At 37.4% G+C, this 13,972-nt stretch overlaps 1 long non-coding RNA gene across 1 annotated transcript; it reads right to left on the bottom strand.

Annotated features, from left to right (window-relative positions):
* Window positions 1–2,576: 2,576 nt before the first annotated feature.
* On the bottom strand, window positions 2,577–11,408 carry LOC117674605 (uncharacterized). The gene is made up of 3 exons (XR_004593903.1): window positions 11,350–11,408; window positions 7,160–7,191; window positions 2,577–2,653 (listed from the first exon to the last, which is right to left on the bottom strand). It is a non-coding gene; the product is annotated as an uncharacterized LOC117674605 (long non-coding RNA).
* Window positions 11,409–13,972: the final 2,564 nt, after the last annotated feature.

The raw sequence follows: 13,972 nt of genomic DNA, 5'->3' as shown, positions 1-13,972 counted from the left end.
AATCTGGTTTTGTCTGAGGAAAATTTCCCAAGGGAGAAAATTGGGACAAATGATCTCACTGAATTCTCTGCACCAAATGAGTCAGGTTATAGGATAGAATCAAGGCCAGAATCAATCCTTTCTAATTTATGGTCAGCACTTGATTGTTGGGTTATACACAATACCCGTTAATAATAAAGAGAGAAAATAGATGTATTAGTGCAGCCATTATGCCAATGAGAATAGTGGTAGTGCCAAACTGATTATCAGTATGTGCCAAAGCAGTCACAGATGAAGTGCTTTGGGCGAAAGTATATATTCAGAAATAGCTTAATACAGATGGATGGCTTTGGAACTAGATCAAATTTGTTGATCTACAAACTACATTAAGATGAGGGAAGTACAGCTCTAAGTTTACATCTCTTGTTTATGGCAGTTTAATTATGGAATGAATGCCCATTGCTTGTAATCTGTGTGACAAGCTATATTTGCATGCTTCATGTTAACTTAATTAAATAAATTATCTCTTCATAAACAAATATTATCTCTTACATTCTTGCTTTTGCCACCTATAGTCACAATTAAGATTCAGATTAGTTTGGCTCTGGTTTAGGGAGTTACTAGTTACCCTTTCATATGCATCTGTGATCTGCAATTAGACTGTGGAATATATAATTACAATCTTGTAGTTCTTGGAACACAATACCAGATCTCCTAATTCCTACCAGGTCACAGTTTAACTCTAGCTCTCCATAACTTTCTAGCATTATGCTAGAAAAGATCAAACAAATTTATTTCATTCCCTTCATAAATGATGAAGCCTTTGGAGACAATGTTCCCATGCTCTGGTGTCACACTTCATTTTGTCTGATCCAAATAATGTTGTTGTTAATTTGATTGCATTTAATGAGATCATGAACCACATCCAAAAAATCAGTTTGATTTATATGTGGGCCAAATGCCAAAACTATTTAGAAAACTCAGAATGTTTCGCCTTTGATGGTGGATTAACACTGTAATGGCTAGATGGGCTTCATATGTGAAAATCACACATGATTTCATTTCCTTGGTAGAAAATATTGCATTACGTTACATGTTTCTAGAGCGTGTAAAGCCCACCTTCATTGTTTGGTAGCATTATTTATGTAACTCTTTGATTGGTTTGATCAGGTAAGATGATTAATTCAATTCTCGCTATCAGAAAGAGTGCTAATTCAATCTTGACTTCATTCACACAAACAAATGGCATTCTAGGGTTAAACAGATTAATTAAATTTCAGCCTGTAGATTGTGTGCTCTGGGGCAGGATTGGGTCCCCTTGTGTATCAGCCTTATTTTATGTAATTCTCCTGCAAGTTGTGGTAGAGTCAGATGATAATGATGCTACCTGTTCAATCGTGTCTGATACTCAGTGATTCTACAGACCAGTTCTCTTTACATTTTCCAATCTTGTATGGCTTCTCTCAGTTGTTTTATGCTCCAACCAGTGCCACTTTAACAATATCTAACTAACTTGGTTTTTTTTTTTTTGGAAATATTGTTTTCTTTTACCACTGACCATTCAGATAACCCTTCAAAGTTAACTAATATAGTTGGCAAAAAAATAGAGAAAGTAATTAAAGGAGAAGAAAAAAGCATTCTATAAAGTGGACAAATTTTAGGTGGAAAGTGCAAATGGAAATTGATTAAGAAAGAGAAGGAAAGTCTTCTCATGTCTCTATCTTTCAGTGAAAGAAGTATGAAAATAGCAAGATATCTGAAGGAGTGTAAAAGAGGAGAAAGAAAGGGAAGTTGTTACCAAATAACATTTTTATATAATCCCTACAAATTATTTCCAAAGAGATTGAGTTAATAATACTGATTTCAGTGGGGCCATATTAAAGTACTTTATTTGTGAAGCCTACCCTTAATTTTGTTTTTCTTCAACATTAATAAGAAGACCAAGAGCGATTGTCCTAAATATGTTGATTGCCAAAAAAAAAATGGCATACGTTTGTCAAGGACAAGTCACCCATCAGTACTAATTATGAATTACTGATTAGGATTGTTAAATTTGTATAGGAATTGAAGTATAAATTATCTGAAGGAGACTAAGAACAGAGACATTGTTTTCAGAAATAGCTATATGTGGGGATACATATTCCTTAAACCAGAAGCTATACATCAAAGAATATATGGCAATCATTCATCAAAAACAGTGAAACTTTAAGAAAAAGCACATCTGGATGCATTTGATTGTTTCTGGGCCCTTATGAAAACTTCATGAATTATGTTACAGATTCTTAGAGGATATAATTAGGACCTGTCAGAAATTTAGTGTTCAGTTTAATTTCCATGAGAGTCAGTGATTTTTGCTTCCCCTTTCCACCCATCCCAGTATTTTTTTTTAAAGCTGAATCTCATCCAAGCATTCTACGTTTTTAATCAAATTCATTCCAAATCATAAATTTCTCCTCAGCAACTTTGTCCAGGCTAGTGCAATGAAAATGGGGAAAACTTCTGGTAGGGATTGAAACCCAAAGGGGTAATCATAAATGGATTTAAAGTAATGAAGAGTTATCCCCTTCACAAAATAGGAATGGAATTTTTATTCTTACCTTTTCAGTCTTCGAGGAGAGCTGTTTTATAGTTATTTCTGCCTTCTACAGTCAACACATGAACATAATGAGGAATCCTGGGAGGATTATAACAAGAAACTTGGCAGTAATCTGTATTTCTGCATCTGAAAGACTCTGCAGATTTCATTTTTGAAATAGATATTATCTTAGTTTCAAACCTGTAATCCCTAGTGCAGGGCCAAAATTTAGACACACAGAGACAAACATAAATATGTGTGTATAGATAGACTGGATAGACATTATGCAAGCACTATGAGTTCAATGAGACTTACTTCAATATCAATAAGTCAGTCATTTTGATTTTGTTTTGACAGAATTAAAGTATCCTTATAGGAAAGAAGGATTAGGTTCATATTGTATATTCTCCCACTGCAGCCTGTAATAAAATATGCATTGTAAATTGAAAAACTATATTCTTAATCCTGGTGTAGAACCATAGAAAAGCATTATTTTACCCAAAAGCACTATTGTTTCTTTCAGATTTTCACTAGATTTTTTTTTTCTTTTTCTGTTTGCCCAAGCAGTCTTAATGACTATCTGGAAAATATCAGCCTCAGGCATTAACATTTCAGATCATCAGTTCTGAATACACATTGTATATTCTCTCACAAGATCATAGATCACTGTTTCTGCACACCTGTTTCAAAGTTCTTCTTATGTTTGAAAACACCTCAAAAACAAGACCTGAACTAAGTTTCAGGGATGCAGTGCCTGCAAACACTGACCAACATTCTTCATGTGCTGAACAATACCTCAAAACATTACTGATTCCCTCAACCATTGTTTTTATTTTAAAAAGAGACATTGATCATATATAAAGGGCTGTCACCAGTTCACTTCAAAGAAGTGTCTGTTTCCTTTTGCTTGGATAAACAGAGAGAGACTCTTGTAAACAAACACAACTGATTAAGAAGCAGGACTATGGAAACCACAAATCTATATATCATGATTCACAAAGTATTTACATCTCATTAAAATTCTTTGCCAACAAGATCACATAATTCTCCAGATACTTTGACCTTATAAAACTATCCAAGAAAGATAGTTGGTCTTTCACATATATGTAGGAAAGCTTATTTTCCACTTTTATAAAACCAGACACATCACTAGAAGTTAAGATTGTAAAGCTATGTCTGATTTACTCTGGATATGTCATGGGTGCAAATTCATTGAAGAAGACAATGATGCTAAGAATGGTTAGTGGAATAAGAAGAGGCAAGCAAAAACATGATGACTTATTAATATCAAATCTATACAGAATTAAATATCCAATAGTTGAAAGAAGTTGTGCTTCACAGGTAGCATGGAGAGCACTTTGCTATTAAATTGCCAAGAATTGGACACAACCAAATGATTAAAACAACATTTTCCATTTTGCAAACTTCTTTCCACCACAACTTTGCTATCTTATTCTAGTTGTAGCTCATTATAATTACAGGTGTTTTTATTTGATACTGATCCATGTTTTGGAATTATCTAAATGGAAATTATCTTTTCTCTAACCTCTCTCTTGGTGCTTGCATTCTGAAGGTGCATGGGCATTAATGGTGTGTATACTTTACATTAATGATATAGTTAAATTATTGTATTATCTATTATATTTAGAAAAAAAAATCATTCAGTAATAGAATGATTCCTTTGTTTAAGGTCTAATATTGCCTGGTAAACTAAGAAAACCCAGGGGAGCAACTGGCAATCAACACACAAACTACTAACAACCCCTTGAGACATTTGCTATATACAGCGCCCAGATTTGACTCAAACTGACTGCTGTGTTGAGTCAGACAGTTACATTATTTGCTGTAATCAATACAAGTTTCATTGAAAAGGTGTAGTTAATACTAGAACACCTCAAAGCATCTATATCAGTGGTGGGTTGCTACCAGTTCACATCGGTTCGGGAGGACCAGTAGCGATAAATTGGTGAGGGTCGCAGAACTGGTATTAATTGCTGGCTCGCCACGCCCCCGAACCGGTCCCCACCCCACCCAGTTACTTCCTTTTCCTCCTTACCACCCGGGCGGCTTGCTTGCCTAAGCTTCCTTTCCACGTGGTGCCTGCCCTGCGCCCCAACTGAGCTGCTGCCTCCTGCCTATAGGTAAGTTGTGCTACCCCCCCCCCCGAGCATGCTGCGCCACCCCCACCGGGCTCACGACCTTACTTTCCCTGCCCCTTACAGGAGTCCCCCCCACCCATGCCCTATTTTGGCTCCCAGGGGCTGCAGGGAGGCTTGCTAAGGTCAAAATGGGGGGGTGCCTAGCAAGACTCCCTGCAGCCCCCTGGAAGCTAAAATGGGCTGCAGGTGGGGGCTTCAAGGGGGAAAGAAACAAAGAAATCCTCACTGTTTAGGGAGATCCCCAGGTGCACTGAGCTTGAGTTGAGAGCTTATTGTAAGTCCTGCACTAGCTATCTTTGCTCAGGCTAAGCTACAAAACGTTTTCCTCATTGTTTGGGGATTCCCACGAGCATTGCGTTGAGAGCTTATTGTTAAGTAGCTGCTAGCTATCCTTGCTCAGGCTAAGCTAATCAATAGTGGAGCTCTAAGAATGCCAGATGATCAATGGGCATGTTCTGAGTTTCAAAACATCTGGCTTTTCTTCCTCCTACCAAAGACCTTCTGGGATTCTTGACAAGAAGGGAGAAAGGAGAAAGGGAGGGAGGAAGAAAGAAAGAGAGAGAGAGAAAGAGAAGAAAGAAAGAGACAAAGAGAGAAAGAGAAAGAAAACGTAAGGGAGAGAGAGAGAGAATGCAGGTATCTCTTAACAGAGGCTTGAACTTGCCTGAAATTAGATCAAGCCCTACATCACTTAACCATTGTTATTGAATTATTTTTGGTATATATACTACATTCTCTTGTGTAATTTAGTTATAGTGTAAAACTAGTTTATTATGTCTCAAAATGAAAGGGAGATCAAAAATCCAATTAGTGCCATGTAAATTCTGGAATCCCCAAAGACCTTTCCCATTGTATTTATTAAACAAATTTATATAGCTACCCAACTCATATACAGTGACTTTATCACTTTCGTGTTCCTTTCATGTAGTTCTCAATGTGTCAATCTCCTTGCTACTCTATTTCCTCCACCAAAATTCTATTATAAATAATATTATCACACATTACAGCTCTAATGTGTATTTGCGCCAGTCATTTTCAGAAAAAGATTTATTCCTCTCTTACATAGTTATTTAGAAGTAGCTTCATATATCAGTTTATTTTTACCATTAAAAAATGTTTTGTTGCATTATATGACTGCAAAAGCCTTTTAGCAGTTTCATGTAACAGGAAATATCCAGTAACAATTTTGAAAGTAGTTGTCATAGCCACATACACCCTTACCCCAAAAAGACAGAGAAAGAGAGAGAAAGAAAAAGGAAGAAAGGGAGAGAGAGAGAGAAAAAAACTCTGTGCTATTATTTTTAATTGTTCCATTATTTATCATGTGTTACTATTTTACACTGTCCCTACACCTAGAATGATTTTACTGCCTTTCTTTTGCCCAGGGCTACCATATATTTTTCAGGGATTTACATTCATTCAATGTCTATAGTCCAGAGCATAAATATGTGTGTGTTTATTTTGTACATCAGGTTTCATAAGTCCATCTTAATATCACATCCTGATATGTGATGTTTTGTATACATACAGAGAAAGAAGCACTCTTGTGATCTCTGACTTTTATGCTTGCTGTCAAACATCAGCCATAATACTAATTACTGTTTTGAACAATATGCACAAATGGCTTTTATATGTGAAATTATGACTGAAATATTTCTGCACCTATATTGGTTCTCACTGTCAGGAAGTTTCTCCTTAGTTTTAGGAGAAAAATTAACTTCTCTCTTTGTTCAGTTTCCATCCATTGCTTCTTGTTTTGCTTTCTGGTGCTTTGGAAAATACATTGCCTATACATTCTTTCTGGCATCCGCTTAAAAACCTGTTGCCTATCACACTCTTGGGCAAAGCATGTGAGCCATTTCTTCCTTTCAGTGAAAGTACATCTATAGTATGTAGATAATAAAGTTGAAAAAAGGTGAACAACATTTTTACAGAACTATAGATACGTTGAGGCTGTGTGTGACAAGGAATGGCTGGGAGGGGAGGGGCCAGGCAAGGGACCCCTTGACGTGAGTGACATTGAGTTGGCCATGCCCACCCATTCACATGACCATGAAGCCACACCCACTGTCACATGACCAAGCCACACCCACAAAATAAGCCACGCCCACAGAACCGGTAGTAAAAACCCATCCCTGATCTATACAGCTACTAGCTCTGTGGACTAACTATACTCTAACTGACTATATATCAACAAAATCTTATTTATATTCTAAGGTGAAGAAAAATATATGAAATGGAGCTTGTCATATAATAAAGGATTACTTGCCTGACAAATCTGTATATTGAATTGAGTAATTACAAATGTTGATAACATCAACAGTATTTACCTACCTGCTGTTGTCATTCAACTAAAACCCTTTGATTGCTTTTTACATTTCTCAAAGCACCCATAGCAAGTGTTTTATTTTGCACAATAGCTCATTAGCATCAGCATAGTACTCACAGTGCCCAGCGGGTTGGCGGTATCTAACAAGCCTGGAATAATGTCAAAAAGGTAAAGAAAGTTAGACTTCGTGAATACTTGGTTGGGAAACCATCAATGAATTTTAGGGCAGTATGCCAAACTAAGAAATAAAATGAGCAAAAAAACAAACACACACAGAAAGCAATATCAAATCACTCCCACATATTTTTGACATTTGTGTTGGATATATGCTTTGCCCTGAACAGGTAGTTTTCAACTTACAACCACAACTTCTAAGTGATGTAGTTGTTAAATGAGTCATGCCCAATATTATAACATTTTTTTGCCATGACCATTAAGAAAATCACCTTGGTCATTAAGTGAATCGTATGGTTATTAAGTGAATCTGGCTTCCCCCAGTAAAGTCAATATGACTTTGCTTGTCGGAAGTCCCATAGGAAGATTGCAAATGGAGGTCATGTGGCTCTGGGAAACTGCAACAATCATAAATGCATTCCAGTTGCCAATTTTGGTTATGTGAGCATGGAAATACTGCAACAGTCATAAGTGAGGGCTGATCGTAAGTCACCCTTTTTCAGCATTGATGTAACTTTGAACAATCGTTAAACAAATGTCATAAGGTGAATCTGCTAGGACAGTGATGGCGAACCTTTTCGGCACCGAATTCCAAAAAGTTCACACGGAAACATCACACGTGTGTCCACATGCTTATCGGGGCCGACCTCCAGAAAAGCTGAACTTCTAGGTTCTAGTACGCATGCGCGCCCGATGATCAGCTGGCTGGTACGCATGCACAGGCCAGTTTTCAGCACTGCCATGCGCACAAAGGGATCACACTCCAGAAAAGTCAAACTTCCAGGTTCTGGTGCGTATGCACACCCGACAATCAGCTGGCCGGAGCATATGCACACACCATTTTTGGCACTGCCACGTGCTGAAGGACACTTGATTATCACACACACATGCTTGCCAGAAACCCAGAAGAGAAACAGGCAAGGCCGCATGTGCCAGGCGACATGGCTTCGTGTGCCACTTTGGGCATGCGTGCCATAGGTTCACCATCACGGTGCTAGCATAACATTCTTTCTTGATTTCCTTTCTCATAAGTGAATATTTCTCTGATATCTACAGAATTTGCTTTAATGTCAGCAAATGTGAGAACATTTCAAATCATCATCAGGCCCCTACAAGTTAATGTTAGGAATTTTTAAAATCAAGGATATAAGAAGAAGCGGGAGAGGAAACAGAAACATTTAATATCTGCATTTATATAGCATAATTACATAAATACATGTTCTTAAATATCATAAAATTTGTGAACTTTTATAGTATAACAAAACTGGCAAGGAAAAAAAAAACAGACCACTGGAGTTTTTGAGAATCTACTGCCAACGGAACACTTATGTTGATTGGAACTAAAGCTTGGGAAGAAATAGAAGTAAGTCTTAAAAGACTTTTGAAATGTTTAGGATCTGAAATCATGAAGGCTTAATGGTATTTTTGCAAAAGTAGCATAATATGTACTTCCAGTCTAGACTAATCAACAGATCTCCTTCAATTTTTTTTCCCCCTATCTCCTAGGTACAATAGAAAATTCCAGTGAGTATACATCACAAGGTATACGCACCCTTGATAATCCTCATTATCACTTTCACCTTCATCACTTCCTGGCTGAGAATTTATTGCAATGTGTTAGATACTTGGATTTACTCTTGAAGACCACCTGGAAATTACAACTGGCCCAGAATGTGGCAATTTGTACAGTTCTGAGCTCCCCTCCTGTTACCCATGTTACTCTGCTGTTGTGTGAGCTGCACTGTTTAGCAATTTCTTTCTGAGTGCAATTCAACATGCTGTTTAGTATCCTGTATGACACAGGGCAAGATTATATGAAGCATTGCCTCTCCCTGAGAGTATCTACAATTCCACTAGGCTAGATAAGGGAGGCAGGTCACATCCCTTAAGTGATGCCATTTAGTGGGGTCTAGGAAGCATGTTTTTCCATAATAGCCCTGGCCTTGCCTATAGAATAGCCTTCTCCCTGGGATTTGGTAGCTCCCGAGAAAGTCATGAAGAGCTGGCTTTTCTCTTTTTAAGCACTGAGATAAGGCCATGCTGAATTCTGAGGATTATAATTCAGTTGAAGGATTGCAGATGGTGGATCAGATGCTTGCTCTCTGTGGTTTTTCTTCTTTTGGGTTGAGTTGTTGTAAACTGCCCAGAATTGTGTTTTATAAAATGGGCAGCCATATAAATCTTATAAATATATACTTACATAGATATCATAGACCAGTGATGGCTAACCTTTTTGCCATTGCATGCCAGGAGAGGGGGGACAGGGGAAGTTCGTGTGCGCGTGCCCACACCCATAATTCTATGTGCCCTGCCCTGCCCTGCCCTGCGCATGTGCACACAACCCCCCTCCCCCCCCGCTCCTGGCACGCGATGGCCCAGTAGGCCTGTTTTTCTTTCTCATCTCACCTCTCTAGGAATCTCTGAAGGCTCTAGGAGTCTCTGGAGGCTGGGGACAGCAAAAAACGTCACTTCCTGTCCAACCGGGAGTTGGGAAATGGGCCATTTTAGGCCTTCGGAGGGCCTCTGAGGGAGTGCGAAAGGCTGTTTTCATCCTCCCCAGATGCATAGAGAGGATCTGGAGCCAGGTGAGAAAAAGAATAGGCCTTCCCCACTACCACCCCAGGCTCTCCAGAGGCAGGAACAGCCTGTTTCCCTACTTCTGGTGGACCCAGAAGGCCCGAAAATCAGCTGGCCAGCACACGCATGCGCGCCAGAGCTGAGCTGGCATGCCCACTGATATGGCTACGCGTGCCACCTGTGGCACTCATGCAGTGGTGGGATTCAAATAATTTAACAACCAGTTCTCTGCCCTAATGACCAGATGGCTAGGCGTGGCTCGGTGGTCATGTGACCATGTGAGCGTGACCAACTCAATGTCACTCACGTCGATGGGCACTTCACCGTAGCTGTTACAATGTAATAACAGTTAACCAGAGAGGCAGTTTCTATAAGCAGGGCAATAAAGATTAGGCTAGAAACAACACCAGAATGTTTCCTTCCTGCCTTATTTGTTTTTATTTATTTATTTATTTTTGGATTTATATACCATGCTACCCCCGAACGACTCAGGGCGGTGAACAGCCAAAAAGATAAAACACACAAACTACAAAATTTAAAAGACAATATAAAAACCCATTAAATAATTTGACCCAAAACAAATTAAAACACCCCTAATATTTTAAAACAAAATTTTCCTTACAGGATTAGCCCTGTAAAGTGGGAAAAAAACAAAATAAGATTTCTTCCAACAACCGGTTCTCCAAACTGCTTAGAAAGTTAACAACTGGTTCTCCCGAATAGGTGCGAACTGGCTGAATCCCACCACTGCACATGTGCCATAGTTTCGCTGTTACGGTCATAGACCAAAAAAATCTGATGTAGTATGTCAAAAAGCAATTTATGAGAGCTAGGGTATTTATCCTTAAGTTTCCACACTTAGATATATAATAGTATATAATTGATAGAAGAAAGTTTGCAAATTTCAAAAAAAGGATGTACAGTTAATCATTCTAGACTAAAGCATGGAAAATAGAATAGTAATTTGATGATCATATTTGCACTTATTTGTACTCACCCATCAAGTCATAATAAAATTGTTATCCATCACTAAACACCATCTCAACATTTGTAATGACTAACAACAAATAATAAAAGTCATTGATGTTCTCCATGCCTCTTCATGCAGACCGCAATATGGCCCAAACAGCAGCTGTTACAGTAGGAAAACAGTTGTATCTTTCTGGTTTGCCACCATTTCATTCCAGCAAAATGCACTTTCTTAAGTGTATTACAGATGACATTAAGGAAACTGAACAGATGTTCTCTTGCCAAATATAGAGATGCAACATAACTGCCTTTCCTAACCTGGACAGGTTTTAGATAAATGAACTTTAATGTATAGAATACTTAGCATAGCTTTGTTGATAGAAGTTGAAGTCCAGACATTTAGAGGGCTTTCCCATCAGAATCTCCTTGCACAAGATCAGTAGAGATATATTTGATACAACAGTTTTTCATTTAATCTTATAGGAAACTCAGTCTTGCTTTTATTGAAGTAATGTGTGTCAATGGCAAAACATGTAATAGTTTATTGCTTGAAATTACTTGTTATAAACAGGGCAAAAAGTACCTACCTTTTTCACTGTTTGAATACTTGTTTTCTGGGTAGTTATGTCAAAGACAAAACATTTATTAAAAGGACCACTGTAAAAAAAAAATTCATCTTAGTCTACAATTTTTTCAGTAGATCACAGCCATTAAAATGCTTCTAATGTTATTGAAAAAAGACTATGTAAAAGTATTCAAAGGTTTGTTTTGACAATTGGTGCAGCTTTTAAGTGCTTTTTCAACATTTCTGTATATTGAATGAAACTGATGTTCATTAACTGACTCCATGATTTTTATTTATTGGCTTATTCACAACTTGATTAATGATTTGAAGCAGTAGCTTTTTGAGTTTAAACAGAAGAGTTAGGAAATGTTATGAAGTGAGATTTTACCTGACTTTCCTTGGATCATCAACAGAGAAATATTTTGAGAATGAGGTTTAGAATAGGCTACAATTCTAAGAGGCAGGGGAATTCTTTCTTTCTGTTTGTGCACTTTGTTTTTCTGGATGGGGAATAATCAGTAATTACCTAGATAAGTTTACAAGAGCAAAAATAAATAATAAAATGTAACAGCAGGTGGACAAAACCATTAAAAACGAACAGAAGAAAAATGATCTAATATTTGTCAAGCACATATTTCAAAACAGAATTGCATGCCAAGTTTCCAATGGGGATAAGAAAGATGCATGTACAGCCCCAGTCTTCACATTGGAAAATGAAAGGTCTTTAAAACTGTCTTTGTAGATAAGTTGTAAGAGCAGGTACTCAGGGGAGGTGAAGGAGGGACAAGAAGGTGAAAGGAGTAAAGTCAGGAAGAGGTCACCAGTGTTTTTCTAAAGTAAGATTCAAGATTTGCCAATTTAAGTACTGGCAAAATATTAAAACCAGACCATCTTAAAACAAAATTATTGAAATAAAATACTGGATAGCAAGCTAGATAAACACCTAGTTTTTGTTTGTTTGTTCGTTTCTGTTTTTACAATGAAAGGATACCTATTTTGAAGTAATACACATGAAGATTCAAAGAAAGTTCTTCCATAAGACTGTTAGGTTCAGGGCCTAGGCTCATTTAGCTGACTCAGCAGGCCTGGACTCAAATAAGTAATTAAACCTAAAGTAGTCAACCCATCTGGCTTTTAGCAAATTACTTTCTCAGCCTTTGCTTAACCTATTTCACAGGCTTGCTATCACCAAAAATGCTTCCCTGGAGGAAGAGGGGAATAGAAATGTAAACATAAATAAATAAAGATGTATAAACTGTTTTCTGTGAAATCAGTTCGTATAAATATTTTGAAGGCCTCTATTTCAATTGAATTGCTGATAATGTAGGATTGTCAAATTGGTGTTTCTTTGTTATAATTACATTGTGGGAAGAAAGGCATTTTTTAAAAAAATAGAATTAGTTTAGAACTAGAATTTGCCAAGAGGCAAGAAAGGTCGATGAACATGCATGGGAACAAATACTTCATTATGATACAATGCTGAATAGTCAAGTGAAATTGCCAAACAGGATGCACGCAATACAGGCCTGGAAAGGTATCAGGACATGTGTATGAGATACCTTTTGTACTTGCTTTTTTTTTTTTTTCTTCACGTGACACACTAGCCACACAAACAGGAAAGCCAGAGAGTGAGTTAAAGTAGGACAAACTAAGCATCGTCTACTTTCTTAGATATTCTGGATTATTTCACATTTATTTTTGTAGCTGTAAGGCAAAGAAGCTTACTAATGACAGAGCTATGGAACATTAACTATATTAGACATTTGTAAATCTCTACTCTGGTAGTTTTAGAACCCCAAGGAACTGAAAGTAGGGCAAATGAGTTTCCTTCATAGAAATTTATGGGGTAAAAATAGAACATTCCTAATTTTATTTATTTTCATTTTAAATTTATGTGATCTTCAGTGGTTCATTTCTGTGTATACTTATTTAGGAATCATGCCAAGAGTGTAGAGGGTTTTCTTTTGAATAAATATGCATGGGATTGTTCCAGCCTACCTGGAATAGAGAAAAGTGACTTTAATCCTAAAAAAAGGATTGGAGCAAGAGACTCTACTGTCTACTCACTTCCACTTGTCCTTTAGTTAATGCTTTAGATGCAAAGTAGGACTGACACTAGTTCATTTTTTATTTATATTGTGAATATGAAAAAAAAAGAATGGGTTTCGGTAACATTATGTCTCAGTAAACAAAGTAAGATGGAACTGGGACCCAGTTTAGGGACAGGTGGACAGGTCAGGCAGAAGGATGAAAGAGCCAGAGACCAGTGTGCAAAGGACTGGTGGGCCAGAAATAGATTTTCTTTTTAAATCAAAGAATTTAGAGGTCTTAATAGAAAACAGCGGTCAAGAAGGAAGCTGACTAATCACATTTAGCATAGAAAAGTTAGGAATTCCTTCCCTCTGGAAAGAAAGAAGACTAGATATAAGGAAGCAGGACTTTCCATGGCTACCCTAGTGAATGCAATAGCTTGTTACCCAAGGGTAACAAGGGTGTTTCCCTTATCCTTGCTTTCAGGAAAATGATCCTTTTGTCATTCCTCTGCAGCTTAAGCTTTTTCTTTCTAGTTTTAGATCTTTTAACCTACAATTGCTATTATTATTATTTTTTTAATTTGATTTATATGCCGCCCTTCTCTGGAGACT

The sequence above is a fragment of the Pantherophis guttatus genome, chromosome 2 (assembly GCF_059756535.1).
Source record: "Pantherophis guttatus breed Tessera chromosome 2, ASM5975653v1, whole genome shotgun sequence".
NCBI lineage: Eukaryota > Metazoa > Chordata > Lepidosauria > Squamata > Colubridae > Pantherophis > Pantherophis guttatus.
Note: the sequence above shows the minus strand (reverse complement) of the source record. Positions and strands in the feature narration are given on the sequence as shown.